We start from the raw sequence: 12,504 nt of genomic DNA, 5'->3' as shown, positions 1-12,504 counted from the left end.
GTGAGCCTTATTTCAAAAAGGCTCTCTCTCTGCTCTTTTCCATGTGTATCAGTGTTTCTGTGCAAATTGTGAGTCAGCTCTGGAGGTTTTAAATCTAATAATGATTTTGTTTTACAACTTTCCTTCTCATTACTTGTATTTGATCCATCATAGGACTGAGTCATAAATCAAAAACTTCTAGAATTCAATCACTTTCATCTCACACACTATCATACTAATCCAAGCTACCATCATCTCTTTCCAATAGGCTTCTAAATAACCAGTCTTCCTGTCCCAACTCTTATTTGCATCTACCCATTGGAAGCTAGATGCTGTTTTTGAAATATAAATGTAAGTATGTAAGTATGTTAGTTCTTGTTCCCTGCTCCAGCACTTACTCGCATTCAAATCATTCCAAGGGCTTTGCACAGTGCTTAGTTCTTAATCCTTCTAGTCCTTGGTGCTCTCCACAGGACTTTGCTTTTGGCTGTCCCTGCATTTTTAACACTTTCCTCCACACTTCCACCTGTAATTAATTCCTGTTCATTCTCTAGGTCAGTTGTCACACATACAAGCCGCCTTCTCTGTGGGCTCCATGTAATCCCAGAGTATCATACACTTACTTTAAATAGCTCTTATGCTTTTATTTATTTTGGGATAATTGTTGGTGCATTTGCCTCATTACACTGTAAGTTTCATGTGGCGAGGGGCTGAATTCACCACTGATTTTCCATCTCTGCCTGTACCCAATTGCTGAGGCATGGCCCTGACCTCTTTCTCTCCAAGAGGATCTGACTGGAGCCTGAGGACTTACACAAGTAGTCCCCCCCTCCTTTTTTAGTGGTTTCCCTTTTTTGTGGGTATTGTTAAGTCTATAGATGGTGCTCGCAATGGATTTGCCCAGGCTCCAAATCACCCTATCCTGAAAAAAAGAGAAAAAAAAATCCCCAGTATTTTCCACAAAGAAGCCCTTAATACACTTTTGTTGATTAAACAAATCACTTACCAAGTTCTGCCTTGGAATGGCAGAAATTCATACTCCCATCTCCATACTTTATGCCCCCTCTGAAAGCAAGTCTGAAGAATTTCTTTTTGTCCCTTTTCCCACACTTATAAGTAAGTAAGTGGGTAGGTTTCCAGAGTACCAAGCCACAGGTTCTTGGAAACTGAAACAAGGCTTAAGTGCGCCTGGGACCGAGAGGGTGTAAGAAGCTGGAATAATGATGTTAAAGCTGGTGAATAAAGGAATATGATGGAGCATAGGAGGTAACCAATATAGTGGTCCGTGAAATTAATGCAGGAAAGGAATATGGTGGTCCTTTTAATCATGTTTTCTTCCACTAATCTTGCCACTCTTTTATTACCACCAATTAGTTGTTGACTACCTTCAGGGGTTGTGAAAATTGGGTGGAAGAGTTATTTTGCACTGTGAGGACATGGTACTTTCTACAACATTGCTTCATGAGAGGATGCATTTGAATGAATTGGATAAACAAGAACTCTTGGTATATAACTCATTCACGAACCTGTGGACTGCATATATCAAAGATAAGTCCTTCGCCAATATTTTTCATTATTGTGTCTCAAAAACATTTGTGTTTCATGATAAAGGAAATAAAATATATTCTCTTTGAAGGAGAAGATACTTTAATAAAACAATGCTATATATACATCATAGAAAACTGTTGGATTTGCTCCACATAAATTATTCATCATTTTCTTTCCTGGACAATGCTAAGATTTTAAAGTAATGGATATTTTTTGCCTCATTTCCATAATGTGATTTTTAAAATATTTCCTGTTACACTTTTTAAAATTTATTTGAGCATTTATGAGTCAGCAATAACAGCTACTCAGAAAATTATTGAACTACTTTAATATATTTTGTTTAATAAACCATCCATTCCTTTGCAATTACAAGTTTATTATGTAGCAGCAAAAATACAACTCTTAAAATGTGTTACCTGCATAAAATCTTAATTTCTCCAGATCCCAACTGTCTGTTATTTAGATTTGCAATATTAACATGAACTTCAGGAGCATTTACCTGCACCTTATCATGGGAGAGTTAAGATCCTTTATATTTCCCCTAAGATAGTCCCGTATTATTTGTGCTTAAGGGTTTTTGAAAGCCCCCAGGAGGTGTCCTCTTGGTCTTTTACAAGTGCATTTATCCTGCCAGTGCTATTCTGCAGGCTGCCTGGTGTTTTCACCGTTCTTCAGCGGACCCTGCAGGGTTCTACTGGCCCAACTGAGGCCATCCTGTGCGTTCTTGCTCCTGTAACCTCTCTGCTGTGTTATTAGGCACCGCTGTGCTACAGTAGGAAATGCAGACTTGGGCAGGTGCCTCTGGGGCCCGGGCACCCCGCAGCCTGGAGGCTCCCGAGCCACGCTCCTTTGGCAAAGTGCAGGAGAACGCATCTTCCTTTTTCATGATATATTATCTTAGACTTAGAGACCGTCACAAGGAGTACTTAGTACTGCATCTTACATGGTTTTAGGCAGACATTCTTTCCTCTGATTTTGTTTTCCTTTATCATATCCCTCTTTTCTATGTAGGCAAGCGAGAATCCATTAGGAGCTCCTCTGTGATACAGACCTTGGCGTGCTCCCTGCGATCATGCTCTTAATACAAAAAGCTTTAGTCACAACAGATAACACAGGTAACACATCTTTGCATTCTACTTTGGATCCATCGGGGCACGCCACAACCCCCGGCCACAACTGCCAGCAATTTGCAGAAACAATATTTTAGAATGTTCTCTTACTTCCAAATTCTTCTGATAAGGGTACTGACCTGAAAGGTTCTATTCCAAACAAGACAATATTGATTAAGAGAAGAAAAAATTGTATATGAGGTAAAACAGCATAAAATGTACCACACCAAAGTATATAGATAAATAAGTTAATTAATTAAATAAAACCCAAAATTTGTATATCTTGTAGTGCAACTTATTTCATATAAACAGATCCTGAAAACTAAATGAAGACTGCTTTTTGCCTCTTGTTCATTTACCACCATTGAAAACCTTAGCTTAATTGAAAATAGAAAAACAGCATGTTATATGAATTATGAAATATAGTGTAATGATTGCAACAAATACAATTTATTCTTTGATTATTCCACTCATAATCAGCATTTTTATTTTTTTTGCACAAATAGTATTTTATTATAGACAATTCATTTTATAAATCACGGGATCCCTGGGTGGCGCAGCGGTTTGGCGCCTGCCTTTGGCCCGGGGCGCGATCCTGGGGACCCGGGATCGAATCCCACGTCGGGCTCCCGGTGCATGGAGCCTGCTTCTCCCTCTGCCTATGTCTCTGCCTCTTTCTCTCTCTGTGACTATCATAAATAAATTAAAAAAAAAATCTCTATACACTTTAAGGAAAACATTTGAGCATCATAAACATAAAAATTTCAATATGCAAAATTAAATTTACAGCAAGAAAACAAACACAAAATTATTTTCGAACTATGTGGTCATTGCTATACTACCTTCATAATTCCTATCCAGAGTCCGAAAATGTAGTCAAGCCCTAAAAATGTAGCAGAAGCATTTCCACACACTGGTATCCATAATCTAGTTTGTGCAGCAATGTTTCAGTAGATTCATAGAGTACTCTTTGGAAGAAAGAGGTAAGGGCTGGTCATTTAGTGGCTCTTCAGATGTTCTGCAACTCTTCAATGGGCTTCCATTCTTGGTTGATTGTTATAAGCTTGCTAGGTACGCTAGGGTCCACCGTTTCTCAAGGTTCTGGATTTCTTTTCCGATCAAGGATCACATCAGATCTTTGAAGGGAATATACAGCAAAAGACAAAGCTCCACTCTCTGCTGTGGCCATGAACAGCAACAAAGGAATACGTTTCTTCTTTTTCATCAGGAGTTGGAAAAAGTTCATGATGACTTCAGCATAGAAAGCCAAATCTGGGAGGCGGGGCCGGGCTACACACATAGACGGTGCAAATGCCCAGAACCCCATAATCAACATTTTTAAAAGCATGTAAATTCCCTTTAAAAATAAAAAGTACCATGATACAATGCAAAATAAACTAAAGATATTAATTACTAAAAGATCTTTTTTGATCTGCAGATAAGAATATGGAAAAAATCTAACCTCAGGATTTATCCTAATAGCATTGACAAAAGTAGCATTGATAACTAGCTCATAACTTAGGTCACTACATGGCGTTAGGCCAAACCTTACAAATGAAGGACACATTCCTCCACAAGACTGCTCTCACTTCAGGACAACAGCTGCAAGCTTGGGGATTCCCAGGCACCCACACTTCTAATCAGCTGGATACAAATTTGAGAATTCCTGTTATCACCTCAGGTTCAATAATTCATTAGAATGAGTTAAAGAAGACACTTATGAATTCAGTTTCATAGTAGCAAAAAAGATGCAAATGAGAACCAACCATTAGATGCCTGGAGTGAGGTCTGGGGAGGGTCCCAAACATGAAGTGTCCATGTCCTCAAGAACCTGTCACCTTTCTTGCATATTAATGTGTAGCAATACACATAGGATCTTGTTTACCAGCAAAGGTCACTTGAGCTTTAGTGTCTAGAGATTTTATTGGGGTTTCATTAAGTAGACATGATTGTTTAAATCTTTGGCTGTGTGATTGAACTTAACCTATATCTCCTTTTATTCCCTAAAGGTTGAACTGATATTAAGTGGCTCAAAACTCCAAGCTTCTAATCATATGACTATTTTTACTGTTTTAACCCATCCTGAGTTATCTTATTAGCGTAAACTGTCTAGGCCTCTACCATGAGTCACCACATTAATATAAAGTATGTGAGCACACATGAATAACAAAGAGACTTCTATCACTTGGAAAATAAAAAAAAATGTAGATGCTCCTTCTTAGGAACCAGTGACAAAGGCCAGCCAATACAGTCTATTTATTTTGTTTAATCTTTCTTTTTCAATTTTTTTTTTTTTGGTCAGTAATTTCAAAGTGCCTCTTGAGTAAATTGCTTTATTTGTGTGGAATTTATTAAATTTTTATATCAAACTGCCTCAGGCTTTCTTTTTGATATCTCCATTACCATTTTTATTATCTTATTCCTATCAAACCGATTGCACCATGTTATAAATTAGTAGTTCCCTAGCAGCTGACATCTTCACTATTTATACAAAAAGATGAACCCAAAGAAAACCATACCAGAACATATCATAATTATGCTTTTGAAAACTAATGACACAATTAAAAATTTAAAAGCAATCAGGGAGAAATAATACATTATTTGTAGGGGAAAACCAATTCAAATGAAATCAGATTTCTCAAATAAAACCATGGAGGCCAGAAGAAAGTGTCATATTTTTTTACATGCTGAACTAAAATAATCATCAACTATGAATTCTGTATTTGGTAAAATTATCTTGCAGGAGTGAAAAATTAAAAAAAAAAACATTCAAGCAAAGTAAGTTAAAGAACTTGTGAATAGCAGACCTATCTTTAGAAACTGGTTAAAGGAAGTTCTTCAAGCAGAAAAGGAAATGAAACAAGGAATAAAAGAAGTTTTGGCGCATCAGGAAGGAAGAATGAACAACAGAAAGTCCAGAAATATGGGAAAAATGGGTCCATACAATAGTCTCTCCCTCTAGTTTCTATATGAGTATTTCTATAAAATATTCTTTATGAGCTTATGTATTAATATGTAAATATATGGGTTGTAAATGATATTTTATTATTGAAATAAAATTGAGATTCCATGTAATCCTTGAGACAATATTAAATTGGAGAAAGTTAAAGAACCTAAATGGAAATGGAGTTTTCTCACTTGACTTGAAGTGATGAAATGTTGACACCAGTAAACTATTATAAGCCACATATGTAAATAATAGTATACTAAGATGGAAAATAATTGGTGAGTTTTATCAGAGAAGTGATATATTGTGGCTTACGTTAAACAAAACAAACAGTCAGGTTGCTGGATGGAGACTTAATTCCATGGGTTTAAAAGAGATGAATTAAGAGGTCACTACATTAACTAATGTGAGAGACAACTTGGTACAGAGTAGTTGTGTTAAAGATAACGAGAAACAGTTGAATCTAGATATATATCCCAAAGGTAGAAGTATCAGTATTTGGTTGTATAGTAAAAGGGTTGCAAATTACTGAAAAGGGAAAAGGATGGCCCAAAGATTCTTAATCTGAGTCAAAATATGTCCTTGCCATTTATCCAGATGGAATGTTTGTGACAAAATGAAAATAGGTTTTGGACATTTTACTAATGACTATTAGATGACAAGGTAGAGTTGTATAAAACTTTAAAAAATTATATAAATCAAGAGTATAGAGTATAGAGTAGTACTGGAGATGTATATATGTGTGTGTATGTGTATTTACATATATATGTACATATATATATTTACATATATATATTATATATATAAGTCTCCACACACATATATACCATTTAAATACATTTAATATATGGTATGGATAATATTAAAGCCATGAGACAGGATTAGATCACATTAAGAGTTAAGGTACAGAGAGAAGAGAAATGTATGAAGATTAACCTTGGTGAATTCCAAAATTAAAAAGTCAAGAAGAGGAAGGTGATCCAGAAAAATAGACTGAGAAGGAACAAAAAATGAGTATAAGAACTGAGAAAAAGGTATTCTACGAACTTACTTAAAAAAAAAAAAAAAAGACTGGTTTCAAAAATAAGTTGTCAATCCCCTGTGACAAATGCTGCTGAAAGGTTGAATGAGATAACTTGAGACTTGGCAATTAGATTTGTTATGCATTCTGTTGTCAGGATCCAAGAGTAATTTCAGTGCTCATAAATCTCTATGAGATGATTTAATCATATGATTAAATGATAGATTCTAGTTCAATAAGATGTGTGAAACACTGTAGACCTGAAAGAACATAAAGATATTTCCTGTCCTCTCCCCTATTCCACCCAATACACATCCTCTTTCTCTAGGCTCTCAAACCTTGTGTGTTTCTCCCAGAAAACATACAAAATGCCTTAATTCATGCGTATTGCTTCTGAGACAAATAAAATAATGACTTCTGTCCTATATTAAAAAATGTTGTGAAGATCAAACTCTATGAAGCAATCATGCAATGAACAAGAATAAGGAGACTGTCAAGGGCACAATGCTTTGCATTTGATTCTCCACCTTCCCTCCATCTAAGTACAATGCTGTAAGCAATCTATAAACGGAAAATGCATCAGTAGCCATAAAATTCTAGGTTATTTTGTTCTACACACACACAAAAAAAGAATTAGCATTTCTCTCTAAAAGAGATCCAGATATTATGAAGATGCAAAAATCCCATCTCTGTAAAATTAGATGGTGTTTGACAAATGATGACTAGTTAATGGGAATTATATATATCAAACTATAGATTTGAGAAGTGAATTAAAGCATCACTCAATCAGATAGGAAATGAGACTAAGGATGTGTGATTTTCTGCATATCCTTTCTGTTGAAACACTGATTCAGGTTTCAACTTTCCATTGAAGCACTTGTATGTTTCCAAGCATGTGATTTATGGAAAAATACTGCAGAAGTAGGATCAGCATGTCATTCTGAAGACACAATGGTTTTGTGTCAGTTGAAAAACATCACTCTGGAAATGATGTACAATAGAAACCAAGAAAAAAATAAAAAATATTTTTTAATTTAAAAAAAGCAGGAAGTCATGAGAAAACTGAAATCTCAAAATGATATGATGAGGTAAAAGGATAATAATTACAAAAGAAGAATTGCCTGAACAATAAAATTATAAAAGGAGAATTTATATTGATAGTGCTAAAAACAGTGAGAAATACTATTTTAGAAAAAGAATGTTGCCACCTTATAGCAAAAATAAATAAATAAATAAAGGAAAAGTAGACATACCTGGCACTGTCCTATAAGAAAAGTTTTATAATTTTTAATAATAACAATACATTCTATAATCACCAAGTCCTCAAAAAAAAAACCCACTAAACAAACAAATATACAATAACAAAATTATAGGTCTTTGAGGAATACTGGGTGGTTCAATCAGTTAAGCATCTGACTCTTGGTTTCAGATTAGGTCCTGAAACCTGGGATTGAGCCCTCCATCGGGCTCTGTGCTTGGTGTGTAGTGGGCTTGAGATTCTCTCTCTTCCTCTCCCTCTGCACCTCCTGCTTGTGGTGTTTCTTTCATCTCTCTCTCATATAAATAAAATCTTTTAAAAAATAGAGGTCTTAATACAAGTGATCAAAATTATTAAAACCTTTAAGAGAAATGAAATTTGAAACAATTTTGTATGAAAGAAAATAGGAAAACAGTTTTACCATATAAGTGCATTTTCAGATAATTAGTGACTCCAAAATTTCATCTTATATGTTTTAAATTTTTTAAAAACAGGGTAACAAGTTACATATAGGCATGCAACACATACACAAGCTGGCTAAGAGATGGATCGAAATTTACACTGTAAGAACGGAGGACATTGCAAAAAATGATTGCTGCTGAGCAATATAGTTTAATTAATGCTCAATTTGTTATTGCAACTTAACATGAGTATCGAAATAGTCTGAAGCAAAAATCTGAAATCTAAATTATGAGTGCTGTAATAATCTCTAAACCTTAGCTTATGTTTTCAGAAGTAGTTTTGGTACAGTGGTTAATAATAGAGGCTTTTGAGTGAGAAAAACCTATTTTATTTATTATTTTTCTATTTACTGAAGTGTAGTTGGCATATAGTATTGTATGTATACAATATATGCAGTAGTGAGTCAACATTTATGTACCTAATGAAGTGATTCAACATTTATATATATACATACATGTATATATGTATACAATTATGTAAGAAATATATATGTATGTATGTATGTGTGTATGTATGTATGCATAATCCTGTGGAATAGAACTAAAATACGATTTCTTATGAGTAGATTATGCTATAGGCCTGGTCTGTTGACATAGCCCTGAAGCACAACAGTGAAGGGGTATTGCTGACCATACAAACTTAAAAGAAATGGTTTCTGGTGATATTGACATAAATTGAGAAAAAATGTTTTTACATTTAGTAGCTGCATACATGTGCCAAAGGACATAATCACTTTTTCAAGCATTGGAGTTGTATCTGGAGGAGCAGGTGCAGTTGAAGTCATTACCTATTCAAGTTTATAATAATTCACTATCATTATATAAAATACATTTCTGTAGAGTTCAAATAAGCACATTAAATATGAAATTGATTGGAATCACTACTTTTGCCCCTTTTGAGACAGTGGTGATGGCACTAATATCTATAATTTTTGCAGAAATGCAGGTCTGCTTTGATTTACTATTTTGGCAGATTGAGAAAGTGCTGTGGCTTCCACTGAGTTTTGCTACAAGATTATCCTCATGACGTGCATCAAGGAACTAATATAAGAATTTTGACAATTTGTCTATTCCTATTAAGCACTTCAGAATTGGGATAATCACAGGATAGGATCAGAGATGCATTAAACTTACTGTGAGGCAGATTTTAGACAAAACTTAGATTGATTACCTGCACATCATCTGCCTCTCCTCTACTGTGATTAATGGTTCACAGTAGTGTTTTGATGTCCAAAAATCTGAGTAAGTTAGAGACAGTGTACAACAGTCTCAAAAATGTCTAACTTTCCCATTAATCAGTATTCAGTGCTGTGGACTGAACTGCAAACTCCCAAAATTCGTATGTCTCAGCCTTAACCCCTATGTAATAGTATTTACAAATGGGGCCTTTGAGAGATAAAGAGCTTTATATGAGGTCACAAGGGTGGATTCCCCATGGTGGGATTAGTGCCCTTGTAAGAAGAGACACCAGATAGTTTGCCGTGTCTGCCATGTGAGTTCACAACTTGCCATTTATAACCCAATAAGAAAGTATTCATCTGAAACAGACCATACTAGCACCTTGATCTTGAATTTTCAGTCTCCAGAATTGTGAGAAGATAGATTTGTATTTTTTGAGCTACCCAGTCTATGGTATTTTGTTATGATAGTCCAAGCTAAGGCAGAAATTGGTAGGGCAGTGGGATGCTACTGTAACAAATACTCAAGAACATGGAAATGGCTTTAAAGCTGGGTAATGGGTCAGGCTGGAAAGTTTTGAGGTACATGTTAGATATACGGGGCTTAAGGGTAATTCTAATGACATCTCAAATGGAAATGAGGAACATGTTATTGGAAACTGAAGGAAAGGTGTTACTTGTAATGAAGTGGGAAAGAACTTGCCTGAACTGTGTTCTAGTGTTTTGCGGAAGTTAGGACTTGCAACCATTGAAATTGAATTTTTAACTGAGGAGACTTCTGAAGAAAGTGTTAAAGGAGTGTTTTGGTTCTTCCTTTTACTTACAGCAAAATGTGAAAGGACAGAGATGAAGAAAGAATTACTAAAAAAAACAAAAACGGAACTTGATGATTGGGAACATTTTAAAGCTATCTGTATTGCAAAAAATGAGAAATTGTATAATAAAGAAAACACCATGGGTGTGTCTACAATGTCACTCAATAAAGAGCTTCCGGGATCATACAAGCAGAAGCACTGCCATTTGGAAATGAAAGAGACAAAGGTGGGACAAACTGAAGAAAGTTTGCTGGATTTCTTGGACTTCACAGTATCTGATGATAGAGCTAGTTCAGCTGTGAACATGTGCTGTTCTTCAAGCAGAGGGGAAATTACCAAAGGAGATTCAGAGAGCATCAGGGCCACCACTTCAGCTGAAATAGAAGGAGATCTATGAAAATGGCACCAGGTTTGTCCTGAAGTAACAAGTAAGTTGTGTGACTAAGTGACATAAATAGGATTAGATAGTTAAGAGAGTTATGCCAGACAATCTACCTTGCCTACTAAGGCATTTGACCACATGACTGTATCTCCAAACTTTATATAATGTGTGTGTGTGTATATACACACTTTACATATATATGTATATAGTATGTAGTATATAATTACTTTTTTATGATTTTCAAGAATGTAGAAATTAATCTATGGCAATAGAAATAACAGTAGTTTTTGTTGGGAGTTGAATGACTGGAAAAAGAAATCCAAAACTACTTATGAATCTATAATTTAGAGAGATCATTCTAATTGCTCCACACAGAGAAAAAAAGAGAAAATTCTTGCAAAATTGCTTATTATTATTATGTAAGAAATATTTACAGAATTGGATCATTTCTCTACCTACACAATGAAAGCCATTCAAGTGTGTTTAATACTTGGATATAAAACACAAAACACAGTTTTCATACTTTAGAATAAAAGGAAGAAGTCAGTTTTTCACCTAGCTTGGCAAGTGGATAAACCAGTAAGGAATAGCTTAATGACATTGGCTAGATTAAAAGTAAAAGTAAAAGCTGTCCAAACTAATGCATCATCTCCAAGGAAAAAGTAAAATCACAGACTAGGAAAATATACTTGTGATATATATAACTAACAGTGGATGAATGACCAGAATGTATTTTTTAAAATCCCCAGTAAATCAATAAAAAGAAAAATTAGAAAATGAGTAAAAGTTATTAACATTTCATAAAAGTGACTAAAGAACATAAGAAATGATGGTAAGCTTATGAATAGTCACTTAAGTGAAGCTTAAACAACAGTAAAATGTAATTTAGCATGCAGCAGATTGGGGGATATGTAAAATCTGCCAACATCAAGCATTGGTGAGAAAGTAGCTCAAGAAAAACGCACTCTTGGTGATAGTATAATTTGGTGTAACCACCTTTGAGAAAATTAAAAAAAAAAAATCTAGTAAAAAGCACATTTTCTACCCCAGCAACTACACTTGTAAAACCCTTGCATACTTTCATATGGAAGATTATCCTAATGTTTATTGAGGAATTGTTTGTACCTGAAAAACTGGAAGCAACTATAATATGGGAATAACTAACAATATATGGGCATATATATTTGCATGATTAAATATTTAGAAAAGTTTAAAAAATAAAAATAAAAATAAATAAATATTTAGAAAAGTGACAGAAAATGGACTCATGCTACATGTGTATGTGAAATGGATAAAACTGAAACAATACTTTTAAAAACAGAGCCGATTGCAGCATAATATCACAGGTGTAATACATGTCAACTTTAAAAACAAACTATAATTGGCATACTCTGTTGGCAAGCCCATACATATGTAATATAATTTTAAAATGCATGGATATGTTGAAAACACACTAACTTCTAGGTTGAATTTGTTATTGGGGATGACAATTGGTGAGAATAAATGTGATGTAGAGCATTTCACGAGACTTCAGCTGTGTCTGTAATATTTTTGTTCTCAAAAAAGAAAGTTCTGACTATATATGACAAACGTTAACATTCAGTAAACCTGGACATAGGCACATGGGGCTCTGCTATACTGTCTTCTTCTATGAATGGATCGAATATTTCTTTAAAAAATTATGTAAGAAATAAATCACCACCACAACAAAATAAAACGTGGTACAACTGAATCAGAATATAGACATTTTAACTCTCAGTCCTGAATCGTAGAAAGTAAGAAATTCAGGAATCAAATATGCGCTCA

The 12,504-nt window shown here is 34.6% G+C and overlaps 1 pseudogene; it reads right to left on the bottom strand.

Moving 5' to 3' along the window:
• Positions 1-3,630: 3,630 nt before the first annotated feature.
• On the bottom strand, positions 3,631-3,882 carry LOC112926915 (normal mucosa of esophagus-specific gene 1 protein pseudogene; annotated as a pseudogene).
• Positions 3,883-12,504: the final 8,622 nt, after the last annotated feature.

This window comes from Vulpes vulpes, chromosome 10, assembly GCF_048418805.1.
Source record: "Vulpes vulpes isolate BD-2025 chromosome 10, VulVul3, whole genome shotgun sequence".
In the NCBI taxonomy this organism is placed as follows: domain Eukaryota; kingdom Metazoa; phylum Chordata; class Mammalia; order Carnivora; family Canidae; genus Vulpes; species Vulpes vulpes.
This window is presented reverse-complemented; position numbering and strand designations above follow the sequence as displayed.